At 49.1% G+C, this 18,831-nt stretch overlaps 1 protein-coding gene across 13 annotated transcripts in view; it reads right to left on the bottom strand.

The window, feature by feature from the left end:
• TSPAN9 (tetraspanin 9) overlaps nucleotides 1-18,831 on the bottom strand; it is a 206,056-nt gene that overhangs the window by 117,841 nt on the left and 69,384 nt on the right. The window lies entirely within an intron of this gene.

Below are 18,831 nucleotides of genomic sequence, written 5' to 3'. Positions count from 1 at the left end.
GGAGAGAGATGACAAGCAGATACGCATGCACACACTTCATGTTCCCAGCTCCATTTAATGCCACATGAGATCACCACCTCATATTTCTCCACTACCCTCCTCCTGAGTCACATCCAAACCTGAGCTCACCCATCAGCATATGCTAGCGCCGGCCAGGAGCGGAGGCGGGCCCGGCAACGGACCACATCTTATTCTCTCATTTGCTCAACAAGAGTTTTGTTGATGGAGACACACAGGGAAGGAGGGGTGGGAGGCCACCTTGGCTTCCTGGAGGGGCAGGGCCTGACCTGGGAAGAGACGTGAGATTGACCAGATCCTCCTCACCCAGAGCCCATTCTTCCCCAGTCCCTGTAACCCTTCTTGAGACACTTGTTGGTAAAGATATTGGATGGAGCACTTCACCAGTAAGTAACACTAGTTCCTAGACAGAAAGGGGGTAAGAGAGAGGCTGGGGAATGGGGAGGGGTACGGAAAGACACAGAAAAAGTAAGTGGGCTGTTGCCTGCTCTGGCCCCTCTCCTCAGGGCCCTCGTATGCTCTCGTACCCTGTCCCGGATCTGTTATTTGAGTACACGCATTCTGCTCTGTGTGCTGGATGCTGTGGAACTGGGGGGCTTCAGGCAGAGCCCAGGGCTTGCTCTTCCAGCCCAAAGCACCTGGCACATACACACTGGGAATGACACATACTGGCTCTTGGCGTTAAATTGAAGGAGGCATAAAGAAAAAGGCCAGAGGGAAGATTTTATGAAGACCTTATCAACTAAATAGGTTTGAAGCATCTGGAAGGAGTTGGTGCAGCATAGGGAGATGACTTTTTTTTTTTAATGATAAAAAGTGAATGGCTCTTTGTCAAGAATGGTTGATGCTACCCCTGCCTTGTAGGAGACTGAGCTAAATGGTGCTGTCGGTTCTCCCAAGCCCGGACTTCCATAGTGCTTTTTGGTGCATTACATATGACATGATGGCAGCCTCCTGGGGCTGCTCTCCCCCCTGAACCCTGGGGCTCCCTAGGACCATACAGGGAGAATCACCCCAGGCTGTGCCTTTATCCACAAAGGGCTAAAACCCTTGCTGACTTCACTGTCTCCAAAAGTATATGCCTGTAACCTGAGCCAGCAAAATCAGGCCCAGAGCTCCCCAAGGAGCCAGCAGCATGGCTCTAAGGGGGTGGTCAGCACAAGCGAGCACACTGCCCCAGACAGGGACTCCACAGGTCCAGTAGAAGGTACCTCACCCACCACCTGGGTGATGCCGGTCAAGGCCACAGGAGGAAATTCAGTCAGCCCTGGTCCCTGCATTCCAGGCAAGCAGCTACATCTGTCCCCAGCAGCTCCTGGTCCTTGCCATCACCAACTTGCAGAGGTGACCCATGTTCACAGCACTTAGGCAGCAGCTATCTGGACTTAGAGCCTCATCTGAGGGGCTTATGCATGCCCTAAATCCAACCCATCACAGGCTCCATGCCCCCACAGTCACCCTAGCCTGTCTCCATCATGCCCTCCAGCTGAACCTTGGGTCTATCTCAACACATGTCTTCACTGAGCACCTACGTACATGCCTGGCACTCTCCCAACCACTAAAGGAGAAGGCAGGTGCAGAAGCATACAATATAACCCCAGCCTCAAGGGGCTTGTAGCTCCTCTATCCTAAGCTGACCAGTACTAGACAGCAGTTATAGGTTTATTTGCCACCCCCGAAATATGTCTTAGGCGCTCTGTGTCCTCATTGGCTGGCCTAGAGTAACTTCCTTAATGGAAGAGCTAAAAATTCCAGTGCGTGCCCAAAGCCCCATTTCTAGTACTCAACTTCACTGGTCACCAGCAAAATCAAACAAAAGCCATCCTCAGATACTACCACACATCTACCAGAATGGCTAAAACAAAAACAACAGAAAATACCAAGTCATCGGATAAATACAGGCTATCTGGAACTCTCAGACACTGCTGTTGGGAATCCAGATTGAGACAACCACTTTGGAAAACTGGTAATATCTATGCAAGTGCGCTATTCCCATATTCTATGTCCACCCTTTACTACAGACCTATACAAATTAGATTTAATGATAAAGATACACCTGCATACCCAAAGAGGTACTAAAAAAAAAAAAATTCTGGAAGCTACCAAAACGTCCATCAGCAGAACAGCTGGATCAAAAATGGCATAGTCAGTTCCATGACAGAATGCTACGTAACAATGAAAATGAATGAACTATATAGCCACTCCAGTAATATGGACAACTCTCAAAATTAAAAAAAAAAAAAAAACCTTGAGGAAAAGAAGCCAGACACAGAGGAGCACATACAATATGATCCTACTGATGTGAAACTCAAACATGAATCTATGCTATTAGAGGTCAGGATGGTAGTCACCCTTCACTGGGGGTAGTGGCTGGAAAGGGGCATGAGGGTGACTTTTGGGTGCTGTAATGTTCTGTTTCTTAATGTGGGAACTGGTCCTATTGATGTATGCTCTTCGTACGAATTCAATTAATGCTACATTTCCATGTATGTATGTTCTACTTCAATCAAAGGCTAGAAAAGTTTTCCACTTCTGTTCCCTTTTGTTCACCCTGTAGCCCTTTCATATTAAGGGACAAAGCTGTTCATGTAAAAGAAACCACTGATCACCTGTCAGTGTGTGTAATAAGCTAGTCGTTTTTCATCTCTAAAATGAAGAATACAAGATAATCTCTAAGGAACCTTCCAGCTCTAGATAGTCTGATGCTTTGATCCTATTCTTAGTAAAACCTCATTAATCAGTAATAAGAAATTGTTCCCAAATTAGTGAAAAATAAAAAAAAAATGGAACCTTTGTTTAAAGAAGGCAGTGTGACAGCTTTCAAGAACTAAGCACATTACAAATTGAAATATAAATGTCCACTAAATTGAAGTTAATGAAAAAAATTACAATACACATTAGGCTTACACGACTTAATACTGCTTAGATATTATTAAAGTCCTGTGTCTTGCCCATGTTAAATCTTCCCTTCAACCATTTTAATCAAGATGAGTCGTGAATGCCACAGTACTGCATCTGTGATATTATAAGTGACCAAATTAGAGCATTTTGATGGTAACACAGACCCAGACATCTATAACCTCCAAGTCCCAGCCACCTCCTTTTCCATCCCTGTTGGATGAAGCCTCTGCCCCACACCTGGGAAAAGCTGAGCCCGGTCTGAGCCCTGTGCTGATCCCACTCCTCCAGGGCTGTCCTCTCATATGAGGCTGCCCTCGAACATGGCTGACACACAGATTACTGGGGAGACTTAAGACACCCCTGGGAGCCTAGCAACACCAATGATGGCAGCGGGACGGGAATGCTAGGCGCCATCATAAATAAAACCTCTGCTCAGTAGCTAATCTCACGGGCGCCTCACAAATACACAAACAGATAGACTAAGGCTCCCTCGCAGCCTTGAGGGCTTACAACCGGAGGCACCGCCCTCCCCGACTGCCCGCAGAATCACAGCCTTGCTGGCAACTCTTTGGGCTCAGCACCTCCTTCTATACAATGGGAAGAAATTCTCCCATGCCCCTCGCCCTGCTTTGACAGGATGGCACAGGAACTTGTTCACGAACATTCCAAATATCTCTGGACTCCCCCGCCAAATAAGAAAGTATGGAGGAATCATGGCTCAAAGGAAGTAATTTCCTGGAGGCCTTGATGCAAGTCCAAAGAGCAGTGTCTGCCCCAAAAACAGGCATCTCACAAAAGTTTGCTGAAAAGTGAGTGAGTGAACCTGACTCCCAGCTAACTCCCCACTGACAGCTCTCCTTTCCCCCCACCAACAGAGAGTGGGAGATGGTTTTAGTGGCAGAGTACTTGACTTGGGTCAAGTTAACTCACAGGATCCAGCTTCTTTGCTAAAGATCTAAATGCACTACAGAGGACTCTGTCTGAAGGCCTTCATTCCATCAGAAAAAAGGGCAGCTGAGCTAGGCCTCCCTTCCCCCTACCCTGGGGCTGTGAGTGCACTTCCCCTCCTCCAGGCTCCACCACCTGTCTCTGGACCAAATACGGATCACAGAGAGGCATTTCCTGAGCTCTGCAAGCCTGCTGACCCTGGAGGTTAATCCTACCCCTCTGTGGCCAGGCTACGTGATGATGATCCTCTCCCTCCCAACCAAGGGAACCACAGAATCCTAGAATTTCAGAGCCATAAGGGACCTGAGAAACCATCAAGTTCAAGGCTCCAAAATGTCCAGGCATTAGCCCAGTTTCCCAAAGCAGAACGAAGAGGGCAGGGTTCAAAGCTAGGTCTTCTCTCAGCCTAATGCTCTTTTTACTATACTGAACTGGACATCCAAGTGCCACTTTGGCCCTTTGGTGGTGGCAACCTGCAGTGCTTTGCTAAAAAGGATTGAGTCGGATGCAGAAGAAAGACTGCTGTGATCAATTAGCAACATCCACCTTGAGCCAAGGAGGAGGGTTTTGCATCAAGTATTTGCCAGCCTGCCACGAAGCCACATTGACTCCCAGGGTGAACACTCTGCATCTCCCTATCCAGAAACTCTGACTGTCATTCCACAGTCTGGGACATGTGCAAGGGCTGGGCAGAGTGACTGTCCCTAAAGGGAAGAGAAGAAACTGAGTCAAAGAGTGAAAGAGACCAGAATGGGTTGAGAGTAAAATCCAGAAAACTCTGCTTTTGTCTCAAATCAACTATTTTTATTGAGTGCCCCCTATGCATATGTTGGATAAACATGCATCAGATGCCCACTGTGTGCAAGGTATGGTGTGGCTTCCTCACCCATGCTACATCCCACAGAGAGCAAACCTGCCTCCTGTCCCTGCTACTAACTTCAGGAAGAAGTCAACTTCCTTTCTGCTCTGCGGACCCTGTGTCTGAAAACAGACATCAAAACGTCTCCCGGGATTCTTGTAAGATTCATCAGCGAACATCTATATGAAAGTGTGTTAGGGAACAGAAATCCCCTTCCACATAAGTACAGAGGGTCTCCGTCATTTCCTCCTCTCTCTCTTCTCTCATTAGGGACTTGGCACCCACCAACCCTGAGCCTCCTCACCAGTCAGTCTTCCCCCCAGGCCCTCAGTAGCTCAACAGTCTTCCAGATCAGGAACTATTGGGGAGCACTGCAAAGAGATGAGGACAGAGAGACAAGAGCTGCCTGAACAATTGGGAGGGAGAAATCCAGCCGCTACATTAAACATAGCAGGTGAGTCTCTAATATCCACAGGCAGCAACTCACACCAGAGATTTTCTGTATCCTCCAGGGCAGAGCAAGGGATTACCACTGATGTGTTATCTGCTCCAATTCTTCCTGTCAGGAGTCAAGTATCATACCTTAGTAATACGGTCTCTTGGACGCTCCCTACACGGAGATATGCAAATTATACACAATGGATAGAGAGGGCCACACACTGGCATCTGTGCCTCACAGATACTTCCCACTCCAGGATGTGAAACCCAGGAAAATTCACTGGATAACATAAAGCTTGGGTCAACTGTAGGCAGAACACTCACCTGGGGGGAGGGGGCGGGCTGAGACCTGTACTAGTCATCTGTGACCTAGGCACTGTAATCAAGCAGACTTTGCTGAGTGACCAATGTCTGTAAAACATAGCACTAGGTGTGGTGGGATGGATGCAAGGGAGAAGGAATACAATAAAATACAGAACGAGAAAGCATGGTCCCTATCTCACGCCCTGTGTTTCAATTCTGGGGTTAAGACATAAAGATATTTTGCCACAGGGGAGAGTATGCCAAGTGGCAAAACAGAGGTAGAAACATAATGAAGACAAAAAAAGAGAGAGAGAGAGAGGAGATCAACGTATTCAATTATAGGGACAAGAAGGAGTAGCTAACTTTTGTGGACAAGATATATAAGCTATACTGGGAACACTTGATAGGCTCCGGAAGTCGGCCAAAGGGCAGTGGGGAATGAGGTAAAAGGAAGAGATTGGGCACACAGTGTAAAAGCATTCGTTCATTCTTTCATCCATCCATCCACTTATTCAACAACTCTTTATAGCGCCAGACAGTCTCTACATGCTGGAGATGTAGGCATGGAGGTCTGTGCTGACTGGAGACAGCAATCCTGGAAGAGGATGGGAATGAGCCTGGAGAAGAGAGCTGGGCCTTACTGGAGAGATCTGCCAATGACTGGCAACAGAGGGAAGAAAGAGAAGGCCTGTGCCCTCTGAGTCCCCCACTGCCTTCCCATGGGTACTCTACTCAGCAGGCTGCCCAGTGCCTCAGCGCCTACTTCAGCTTTCCTGGTGAGGAATATGGTGCTGGGAGGCCTGGGAGAGAGGGGTACATATAACCCAGAGCCCGATATAACCATAACTTGTCTTACTAACTTCCCTTAAATCCACCCGGGGGACCTATTAGCTCTGTTGAAAAAGTGCTGAGGGGAAAGAAAATGGTCCTCCCCTGGCCTGAAAGCAGAGTCAGATTAAAGGATCCAAAAAACTGAAAATGCCCTCTTTCCTCTTTTCCCCAAACATCCGTCACCTCTGGCCTCAGCTGTCACAGTCATCTCCTCCTCAGCCTGATGGAGGGCCTGCAAGGGTCCCACCAAGTGGACTCTGGGACCCTCAGGTACCTCTCCAGGTAGAAGGAGAGTGGCTAACTTCTCTGCTCTTGGTTCCAGCGGGTCTCACAGGCCAGGGACACCTTTGCTGAGATAGAAGCCCTCAACCTCTTGTTCTGACCTTCACCATCATCAGAACCAATTATTTAGCATATGCAGGTGCACACAACACCATTCTGAAAGTTGTGAGAAGCAAGGTCAACAAACATCGAATTGTAAAATCCCAACACAAAAGACTGTCAAGCAGGGCCTGGGCAGCTGAGTGTTGTTGCTGCTGCAAGTAGAAAGGGAAAGGCGACAGAGAGAATTCTCCCCAAGCCAGGCTCCCAGGCTAGTTGTTCCCCACACTGTCCCCTCTGATGGCAGGCTGCTCCAAATGACATTTAAGGTCCTAGCCATTTCAACACATGCTGCTGGACAGCAACATATCCACACGCAAAGAAATGAAGTTGAACTCTTGCCTCACACCATACACAAGAATTAACCCAAAAGGGATCATGGACTTAATGGAAGAGCTAAAACTATAAAACTCTTAGAAGAAAACACAGAGGGTAAATCTTTGTGACCTTGGGTTAGACAAGGGTTTCTTAAGACACCAAAAGCAGAAGTAATATGAGAAAAATTAGATGAACTTGTACTTCAACAAAATTAAAAGCTTTGACACTGCAAATGATACCACCAAGAAAATAAGAAGACAACCCACAGAATATAAAGGAATATTTATAGACCCTATATCTGATAGGGGGCTTATATCCAGAATATATAAAGAACTCTTACAACTCAGTAATTAAAAGACAAATAACTCAATTTAAAAACAGGCAAAGTGCATCAATAGATATTTCTCCAAGAAAGATACCCAAATAAATACATGAACAGATGCTCAACATCACTCACCATCAGAGAAATGCAAACCAAACCCACAATGAGATGCCAACCTACACCTACTGGGTGGGTGGGTGGGTTTTTACAACAAGACAGACAATAATAAGTGTTGGCAAGGGTGTGAAAAAATTAAGGTCCTGTACACATTGCTGGTGGGATGTGAAATGATGCAGCCACTTTGGAAAACATTTTGGTAGTTCCTTGAAACATTAAATACAGAGTTACCACATGACCCAGCCCTTCCTCTCCTGGGTACTGAACCTAGAAAAATGATACCATGTCCACACAGAAACTTGTACGCTGATGTTCACTGCACTATTAGTCATATCAGCCCAAACTGGAGGAACCCAAATGCCCATCAGGTGATGAATGGATGAACTAAAGGGGATGCACCCATACAACAAACTATTATTCAGCTATAAAAAGGAATGAAATATTTGTATGGTCTGCGACATGGATAAACCTTGTCGTAAAAGATCCCATAGTGTAGGACTCCACTTACAAGAAATCTCCAGACTAGACAAGTCCGTGGACGCAGGATACAGTTAGTGGTTGCTCAGGGCTGGGTTGCGGGAGGAGGAAGTGAGGAACGACTGCTCGCGGGTACAAGGTTTAATCTGGGGGTGATAAAATGTTCAAAAAAAGACTGCGGTGGTAGTAATACTGCTCTGTGAACATACTAACCCCCTGAGCTGTACACGAAATGGGTGTGTCCACTTGCTGGGGCTGCCACAACAAAGTACCACAGTCTGGGGGCTTAAACAACAGAAATTTCTTTCCTCACGGTTCTGGAGGCCAGAAGTCTAAGATCAAGGTGTCAGCAGGTTGGCTTTCTCCTGAGGACTCTCTCCTGGGCTTGTAAATGGCTTTCTTCTCCCCGTGTCTTCACATGGTCCTTCCTCTGTGCGTGTCTGTGTCCTAACCTCCCCTTCTTAAAGCACAACAGTCATATTGGATTGGGGCCCACCCCAATGACCTCATATAACCTTCACTACCTCTTTAAAGATCCTATTTCCAAATACAGTCACATTTTCAGGTACGAGGGGTTAGGGCTTCAACATATAACTATCTGTAAAATCCCATCCACAAATCCTAGAGATCAGCAAGCCCAACCCCTTGTTTTGCACATGGGGAACTGAGGCCCAGAGATGAGGAGCTATTGCCCCCAAATCACAGTTGGTCAGAGGCAACCAGGAGTAGAATTCACGGCTGCTGCTACAAGTCCAGTGCTCTTTCTCCTACATCTTCCTTCCACCTGAAACTCTAGGGCTTGGAAACTGAACAGACAATGACGGGAAAAGGAAGAGAACTTTAAACTTAAGGAAAATGCCTGAGAACTTAGATCATGTGCGATCGAGAAATAAATAGGCCCCGCGGCTTGTGGGAAAGGGGGCCAACGGCAGAGCCGTAAGGAGGCCCTGGGAGAGACCTGCACAGTGCCAGCAGAGGCCGTGAGCAAATTTGACATTAATTCTGTATCTGCTGTGTGCCATGTGAAATAGAAGCTTGTTACCGAGCAAGATGTGCTCTACAGAAGAGCTGGCACTTCAGCTAATCCTTGAAGAATGGGCCCAATTCCACCGGGTGAGGGCTTTCCAAGCAAAAGGGGCCAGGTGACCAAATGCAGGTAATTTCCAGACCTGTTCAGGAAACAGTAAGTTGGCCCGTGCAGTGGAAGCATATGCTTTTGTCCAAGGAGCAGTGGGGGGTTACAAAGCAAAGGTAGGCTGAGGTCAGATCCTAGAGAGCTTTGCATACTATGCCTCAAAGCATGAACTTGAGATGAGTAACAGGGAGCCACTGAAGGTTCTGGGCCAGGAGTGGGGAGCACCCGAGGAGTGCTAGGGACAGGTGGCCCCACTACAGCCAGACTGGGATGCTCTTACACGAAACATTCATGGGACGGGAGAGGATGGTAACAAGGAGAGCTGAAAGGAAAAAGCCGATGGGATTCAGGGAAGAGGAGAGCTCCCTGCTTCTAGGGGAGCTCGCCCAGATTTGTCTTAATTAGACTCGGAAAAGCAAGAAGTTGAGGCAAGCAAGGAGAGGAGGGAACTCTCTGCAGGCACTGAAAAGCCGCCAACTCCCGGAGCCCATGTTGTGATCTGGTGCTGACAGCCCTTCATCTTTTCTGCGGTGGGTTTTTTTTTTTTTTTTTTAGGAGCTAGAGGGAGGGGTGAGGAAGGGGAGAGAGACACAATGGAGTTGCTTAGTGAACAAAAGCCTGGTACGTTTTTGCTCTTGTATGCATCCGGGTGTGTCGCTCTGTCTGCACCCTATAATCATACGCAATGCGGGGCTACAGCCCGTGCCTTGCTGCCGAGGCATGGGCAGCAGTGCCGCCTGCCCGCCAGTGTGTGCCATGCACCAGCCTGATCAGGGAGGGGGAGGAAGGGTCCAGGTACACGCAAGAGAACGGGGAAGACAGCATAAGAGGTTGAGAGAGTCCTTGGTTCAAGTCCTGGATGTTTCCCTTTCCAGCTTTGTGACCGTGAGTCAGACACTTCCCCTCCCTAGGTCTCAGTTTCTTAGACTTCAACACAGCAATAGCCACTACTATTAAGTGTCTATGTGCCAGGGACTATTTGGGCTCTTATCCCTTACAAAACGCCCTATGAGGTAAGTCTTAGTCTCCCCATTTTACAGATGGAGAAACTAGGGTCCAGAAGTTCAATTGGTTAGTCAAAGTCAGAAAGCTATGCTTAAACCCATATTTGTCTAGCTTCAACATCCACACTCTTAAACAATATCACACTTAATGTAAATTAAGTGGACATAATAAAACCTGCTCTTCCTTCCCCTCACCTTATGCCATGAGGCTCAGTGGGGAGAACTCACTCTCAACACTGTAAGAGTATTGTCTTTACTGATACTGTAGTTACTCAAGGTTCAAAGGTTCATGTCAGCTAGAACTCACCTCAACTGGGCCCTAGCCCCAGGCTCTTCTCCTACACAAAGCCCTCCAACCAGCCCAGCCTTCCACCCTGCTGACCCACTGTCACTTTATCCATGATGCTCTTGGTCCCTGGATTCCATTCGACCCCTGGAAGCAAAGTCCAAGTCTCATCTGGGTTCCAAACTCCAACAAGAGTCTACCCTATTGGAAGATGGTGCATATCCCCATGAGTCCCCCAGTCCTGCTCACTGGGGTTCCCCCACAGCTGCCCTTCACTAGCCCCAACCCTGGAGGAGATTATATGAGAGGATTCAGATAAAGCATCCAGTACAGTGCCCAGCACCAAGATTTAGCCATTCTTTACTATTCACAAGATCTGGGCCCAGGCACCACACAGCCTTTTGATTCTTTAATAGCATGTTCCCTTCCCCTTGGGTAGTCATCATATGCCAAACGTACACCCAGACACACATCCTGATGCTTCTGACACAAGCTGGGAAGGATATCGACCTATTATTAATAGAGGAAAATCGGACCTGACATTGTCAGTGATCTGAAGCCTCCCAGCTGAGGAAAGCTTTGTTTTTTTTAATAAATAATATATAACACAGGGTGTTTATTTCCCTAGCAAGTCGTACTTCTTAAGTATCACTCAGCTCGTACGTCAAGGCTGTCATCTGGGGAAACCGTAGAGTGATGCTGGCGTCTTCCAGTCCCTTCTTCTTCCTGAGGAGTTAGAGCACCACAGAAGGATCCCTCCCACCCCGCCCTTCGTCTTCTCTACAGCTCTCGGAGGGTACTGGGGAGAGGGGCCCCTGGCAACACTGCCTCCAGAGAGCCTACAATAAATATTTGCTAACTGCCCAAAGGGGATGATTTTCCTCACCGCACAGATGGGAAGATGGAGGAAAGGCAATTTACTCAGCACCCACCTAATCCAATTTTCCCAGTTCTGACTGTGCACTTCAAGCCCTCTCTCACTTGAGACCTAGCTCCTCGCAAAGGCCTTGCCGGAGGGACTAGAAAATTGAATTGCAGTCTCTTGCTCAAGACGGACCAACAGACACAGATGCCCAGTCTCATCGCTGACCAGAACGGTGTAGGGAGAGTAAGTGAGGATGGCCCAAACCCTCACAACAGCACAACCCATGCCTGCCTGGGCGCTTCTCACTGGTGTCACCAATTGTGTAACGTTCCGTGTTGTCGCTGTGTATGCGAGGTGCTCCCCTCCCCATGATTTTTATTAATTGTACAGCTTTATGCTCCTTGTACCCTCCCCTGAATAACAACTGACATAACACAACTGCCCTGCATAACAATTGACCCTAACACATAAAGCAGGCTAACAAACTAGCACCCTAAGCCACAGATATGCTTTGTTTGATCTGTACCATGTTTTTAATTTTTTATCAATTGCCAATAGTTAAAAACCAGGAGACTTTACTCCAAAATCAGGAGCTCAAGCTTCCTTTGAAAACTGGAAACCCTGGCAATAGCAGGCTCACATTCTAGCATGGGAACCAGTAGCTGCAACCGAACCACAGGAACAGGGTAACAGGGTCTTCAATCTGTCACAGACCCTGGCCCACGCCGCGCCTCTGAGTAGGCAGCTTTGCCTATAGTTTGGTTGCATGTACTTGAATGGGTGGGCCTGTGGTCATTTAAGACTACAAGATGCCTGAGGGGGAGAGCTGGATCTATTCACATGCTTTCAATGGGGTCCCATGGGGACATGCACTTAGAGAATCACCGAATGAGTTAAACATGCGTAGTCAAAATCTGTGTGCCCAGGCCGGCAGGCTTCAGAGCCAGAGCTACCACAGACATAGAGTTCCCAGCCTTTAAAACTCTGCTACCTAACTCACTTCCAAGGGTATTTTGTAAGGCCAGACTTAGACCAAGATCTGAGCTAAATCCTGTGGCTGCTCTCAGGCACCTGACTTCCGGCAGGCATTTAACAGCCCAGAATGAGATCTCCCATTACTCTAGGAAAGAATGCCTGGCTTCTTGACTCATCCTAAACAATTATACAAAAAGGGGGGGGTGGGAGAAAGAAAGGGGTGGAGAGAGAGAAAAGAGACACATTCATAGACACACATGTGTGTAATATTAATACATGGTTGTACATCAATGCAGATTCCTACATTAGGTAAGCTAAAAAAGTGTGAACAAAGTAAATGTTCGACAATGGGGAAATTGATAAATACTCAAAGATTGCTATGTAGGCACTTAAAAGCCTAATTGTGATGATTATGTAGCTTGTGGTAGAACAGTAAAGCAAACAGAATGGAAAATTCTATCTACACTACGACTATAATCATGTGAAAATTATGTCTGCAAGTAAATACAGACTGAAGGCATCATAGAAAATGGAAAGTTGATTTCTCATGGTGGCAGGTTTGGGAGGCTATTTTTTTCTTATTCCTTTGATTTGTACCCTCATTGTACAGCATTAGTTATAGGATAACTATTTGTTTTTGAACTTCCAACCCACTCCTGACCCTAAAATAAGCTAGCACAATCCGAAGCCAGATAATGATGAAGGCTAGGTAGAAAATGTCTCCTTGGCTCAGGGCCTTCCAGGAGTCCCACAGGGGTCAGGCACGAGGCAAAGGTTTTGCCACAGATCAGTCTGCAGGGTTGGGGGGCACTCTGTGCACCTTCTCCACCACACATACACTATAAAAAGGAAGCTCAGCACTCCTCACTGAGGTGCTGTCTCCCAGGGCCCCCCTTCACATGCATGTGGCCCTCTATGGCACTGTCACCCAGCTGTGGTCTCAGAATCCCCATCTTCTGGATGCTTCAGGAAAGGAGCAGGCTCCAAGGCTTCCAGGCTGGAAGCAGCCACACCAACAGTCCCACTCCTCACTCCTTTTCAATACACTTTGCATTGTATCCATCACTGGGGACTCAGGAATCAGTCCAGGGAAGAGGCTGCTGGCAGAGGCAGGCAGAGCATCAGGACAGGAGGACCGCCAAAGCGCCTGCTAAATGGAGGGGACCCACCATGGCATCGAGCCAAACCCCACGTGAGCTGGGGGAAGACAAGGGAGGAGCTGAGCATCAGGGGCCATGTGGACAACCAGAAGACATGACCCCACAGTGGCCTCCTGGTGGCCAGGAGCTGAGGACTGTAAGGTAGCCTTATTGTAAGCGGTGACAGAGAGCTGGTGCTTCAGAAAACAGAACAAGACATGTTCTCACATACACTCTCCAAGCTGATCAGACTCCCCAGGGAGAGATTTCCTGCTATGAATTCCCCCTGGGACTGAGAGGCAGCCGGAGGAGGAAAAAACCTCCTCTGAGAATCACACCCCAAATCCAGCAGGGCTTCCCATTTTCAGGGAAATTCACTTACACTCAATGATTGCACTGTTACTTTTCAATTCCAAAAACTGGCTTCTTTTACAAAGGGGGCTGGGGTAAGGGGGGGGGGGGGGGCGGCAGGGAGTGAGGAAGAGGGAGAAAGGCATTTATTGCTGCCCCATCCTTTTCAGTGTCTGGGGTTCACAGAGGGAGTCCTCAGGAACAGGGGTGACAGTCCCGACAAGCAAGGGTGGGAAGAGGGCAGCCCAGCTGGTCAGGTCGTTAAGACCCTTGAGGGGCATCTGCAAGCCAGGTGCCTACTGGAGGGGAGGTGGTAGGCAAGGGCAAGAGAAGGCCAACGGGACGGAATAGACGCCGCAGCAGGCAGCCGGTCCCTCCTCCTGTAAGCAATCCCCACCCCAGGGTTATTTCCAGGCACTTTTTCCTGTGAGAAAAGAATGGGAGGCATGCAGCCCAGCCATTACCCAAATCCACCCCACCACGGCTCCGTGCCCAATTACGTCCAGTGGGGGGGAGCCCTCCAGAGCCTGTAATCAGCAAATCCGTTTAAGAAATGCAAACTGGCAGCCAGAAACAAGTGACAGAGGCAAGGCAACAGAGAGCCTCCCTTACAGCTGAGTGCATGCATGCTCACGAGCTCCGCGGGTGTGCGAGAGCGTGCACCGGCCACTCCAGGCTCTACAAACCACACGGAAAGGTGGCCAGAGACACTCCTGGACTTTTATAGCTCTTCAGGGACCTGATCTCCAGGAAGTGCTAGCAACTGCAATCCAATTGTGTCCCTGGCTAGAGAAGCCGGCTGGAGACTGGGGACTGCAGGGGGAGGAAGAACTTCATTGGGAAAAAATGTTGACAGAGTTGAATGTCGAGCGGAAGGACAAAGGCTTGGATGAAGGAGCCTTACTGAGCAATAAGGCATTCTGAGTGCTCCAGCAATTTGCATGGGGCTGTACAGGGAGTACTGAGTTCGTTCGGGGCGGGGAGGCTATGCTCCCCAAGGCCAGGCCAGGCACAAGGTGAGGAAGGGGTAGCATGGGCTCTCCTGCAGTGCCTGGGACTTAGCACCCTGAATCAGCCCTTAAGTGGGAACTCGCTGAGGGCAATCCCCAGCTAGAAGGAGGACCCAGAAAACTGAGGCCAAAGAAACATGCTACCTTCACCCAAGAGAAGCTAGCATCTATCGAGCACCTAGCGTGGACCAAGCACATGATACCTCTAATCCTAAGAACCTGCAGCAAAGTGGGTATATTATTCTAATACCGCAGACAAGAAATCTAGGAATCCAGGAGATACACCCTCAGCCACGTGGCTGGAACCAAGACTGAAGCCATACCACACTCCAGATACACCACACTCCATTGGGGGTTTCATGGTCCAGTTTTCCCTAAAGTGAACCCTCTCCACCCCAGACCCCTCCCTCAACAACACCACCACCTAGCTCACCGGCTGCCCCTTTCTGTTCACGTACACATGGAAAGGGTAAGTCAGCCCGTAACTCTGGAAGAGGAACTGAAAGAGACGAAGGAGCCTTCAACATGGTTCTCTGAACCCTAGCTAAAAGTAGTAGCCCCGGTGAGTATCTGCAACACTCCAGCCCTCACGCCTTATTATAATTGTTAGCATTCTTGCGTTCCTGTCTGTCTCCCCCCACCCCAGACTGTGCACTCCCTGGGGGAAGAACACTCCACCTAATTCTGCCTGCACCCCTCTGCCTACAGCTGCATCTGGCACGCCACAGACACTCATTCAATGTCAGCTGGTTGAATGAGTGGGTCGATGAATGAATGCATGAACAAATGCTCCTTTTTAAAGCCAGCACACTTCAGAAGAAAGCACTCATGAATATCTGTTTACCAGATTTCTCCTCAAAGGTAGAAAAGTTGGACCTTCCCAAACCTAACTTTGCATTGAAATCATCTGGAAAGCTTTGTCAAAATACAGATTCCTGCCCCACTCCCAGAGTTTCAGACTCAGAAGAAGATCTGGGCTGGGGGCCCAGAAATCTGAATTATTAAAAAGCTCCCCAGATGTCTCTAGCTCAATGCCAGGTCTGGAATCACTGATGTATATTACTTGGCTAACACCCATTCAGTCCTGCACTGGGACCGGATGAAGCTAAGAAATAAAAACAAAACAAGTGACTCTCTCCTACAGCCTTTTCTCCAAAGAGCTCCAACTGACTTTTTATGCCGTGATGCTGTTACCTACTGAACTAAACCATAAAATAGAATGGCAGTGCTCCTCCCCATTCTGTAGGTCGGCAAACTGAGGTCTGCCCAAGAAAGGGTATTAATTCCTCTTTTCACCTCTCCTTTGAGTTCCAGTAGAATGCAGGGTACTCCAGCTTTCAAGGACTCGGCTACATTTCCAAAAAAACAAAAACAAAAAGGAAGAACAAGGCCAACCACACGCTTGGCTGCAGGACTGACATACCTACGCCTCCTATACAGACTTGAAGGACAAAACATAACTGTTGTTTGGCAGTCACACACCCCAAGTCAGCCCCTCAGACACAGCACCTCTCGAGTGTCAGGCCATCAAGAGGGACAGAGCCCTGTGCCCTTCATCTCAGGCCAGCCCTGGAGGTGGGGGAAGGGCCGTTCATTCATTCGTTCGTGAAAATTCCAGCACTGCTGAGATGCCAAGCAGAGGAGGTTTGGAAGGTGCTGTGTCCCAAGCAGAGGTGAAGGAAGGATTTAGCTACCCCTATTCTTTTCGGTAAAGGAGCAGCCCTGCTGGAGGGCTGGCTGACAGCTGAGCTGCCCACAGCCCACTGTTTATGCAGCAGTGGGGGCAGCCTCTCTGACTAGAGACACCTCTTAGAGGCTGGAGCCAGAGGCACCTCGGCGGGACATGCCTGAGAGGCCCCCTCTTCCCTTCCCCTCCTCCTTCCAGCCGGCCCTGGATGAGATTGATGGAGCTGGGGCAGCTGCAGCAGCGGGAGGTGCAGGGGGGACAACAGCTGGACACAGGGAGGGCCCCTCCCCCGCTGGAGCCAGCCAGGAAGGAGGGGACAGGTCCCCTCCACGTACTTCTTCAGGAGCGGAATGTGGGCCTTCAGGCCCCCTCTCACCGCGCTCCCCCTGCCTCTCCTCATCCTCCAGGCAGGCGGGTGTCTCTGGGTTCCACAAACAGCAGGCCACTCAATGGCACAGCCGCACATTCTAGGCCGCAGAGGGGGCGGCCCCACGCTGCTACGGGCCACACTCCCCGCAAACATTCTGCCCTCCTCCACTGGTGGGGGACCTGAGCACCTGCCCCCACCAGCTATCCCACAGATCACAGGTGCCACAGGAAGGAGCCTGGAGTCCTGCCCCCGATCCCGACGTGGTGGAGGGCAACGTAGTGCCCCACAATATGGAGTGCTGGCCTGTCAGCGGACATGGATTCTGTCACAAATTAAGCTTGTGACTCTTAACAGACTTGGAATCAATACTGGTTCTACTAAAAAGCTTCATGACTTTGATTTCTGGTTGCCTTGTCTGCAAAATGAGGATGATAATACCTACTTTATGGGGTAGTTCTTCTAAGGAGAGAAACCACATCCTGTTCCCTGATAGGTACCTGATGTGTGATGCGCCTCAGGTTGTTCATCTGTAAAATGAGTGGGCTAGCCTGGATGGTCTATCAGGGCTCCTCCAGCACCTATAAAATGGACTCAGCCTCTGGCCAACACCCCGGGGGTGTATCTCCTTCATCCCTTTCCTCTAAAGAGAATTGCTCCTCAAAATCCCTTCCTCAGTTCTGCAGTTTCTCCCAGATGAATAAGGCTGAGGTTTCTCCCCTCCTGTTCCCCCATCCAGGCCCTACAACTCAATCTCCAAACGTGCCAAGGGCCAGCCTTCCATCTGCCAAGCCATGCCCCCTACACGTACGTAAACAATTCACACAGTTCAGTAATTTCTTACCAAGAGCAAATTACTCCTAACACAGCTCACACCAAAGGTGACCCACCAAGTGGAAACTGTTGGTGCAGAACAGTACTGTCCAACATGGCAACCACTAGCAACATGGGGGCACTTAAATTTAAATTGTAATTAATTAAAACTAAATAAAATTAAAAACTCCATTCCTCAGAGCGTCTGGGTGGCTCAGTCAGTTAAGCGACCAACTCTTGATTTCAGCTCAAGTCATGATCTCACCATGAGAGTCACGAGAGCGAGCCCCATGTCAGGCCCTACATAGACAGCACAGAGCCTGCTTGGGATTCCGTCTCTCCCTCCCTCTCTGCCCCTCCCCCATTTACTCGATCTCTCTCTCTCTCTTTCAAAATCAGTATTTTTTTTTTTAAATAAGGGGAAAACAATTCTGTTCCTCAGGCACACTAGCCACATTTCCAATGCCAGATAGCCTTGCACGACTAGTGACTACTCTACTGGACAGTCCAGAACAGAACATCTCCATCACCACAGCGCTGGTCTAGAAGATGCTCTCAAGTCAGGGGCAGAACAGGCCCCAGGTGTCTCAGATGAATCTGGAGGGGGGACAGAAAGGGAGGGGGAGGGCAATCCTGGAGGAGGAGGGGCTATTCCCCATTGCTTCAGCGGGCATACCACCAGAATGGGGGCTCCCACAGGCCCACCAACTCAGGGCAGGCCCCCCGGGGAGGGCTCCCTGGCCCCAACACCTGGCAGGATGCACAGACAGCTGTCACACCATGCTTCATTTTTGGGATGCATGGGACGCTTGTCATTCTCTCCAGCCCCTGGCAGACTCCCTGGCCTTTCCCAGCTCATGGTGTACACCTTGTTTCACAGCAAGGGGTGCCGCCACCCTCCTACCACCCAGCTTCAGCTGGGGTTCGACCTCAGCTCCTCCACGTCCATCCCAGGCTCAAACTATCTGGCTGCTGGCCTAGACAGAGGAAAAGGAAGATGAGAAAGCTACTTTCAATCAAGCACCTATTATATTCAAGGGACCACCTGAAAGTACTTTCACATTTTCCAATTGGGTCCCCGCCCCCAAAACGCTTCAAGGTAAGTGTAGTTAAACCCATTCTCCATATGAGGAAACTAAGGCTCAGAGAAGGAACTTGAGTTGTGCAAGCTAGAAAGTAAGGGTCACAGTCTCTGTGCAAACCCAGAAATGTCGGACTGAGGAACTTATTATCTATTACCCCGTCCGTGGCCATGGGGCCCACGGACTACTGATGAAGGAGGAGTA

Source organism: Panthera onca, chromosome B4 (genome assembly GCF_046562875.1).
Source record: "Panthera onca isolate mPanOnc1 chromosome B4, mPanOnc1 haplotype 2, whole genome shotgun sequence".
Classification (NCBI taxonomy): domain Eukaryota; kingdom Metazoa; phylum Chordata; class Mammalia; order Carnivora; family Felidae; genus Panthera; species Panthera onca.
This window is presented reverse-complemented; position numbering and strand designations above follow the sequence as displayed.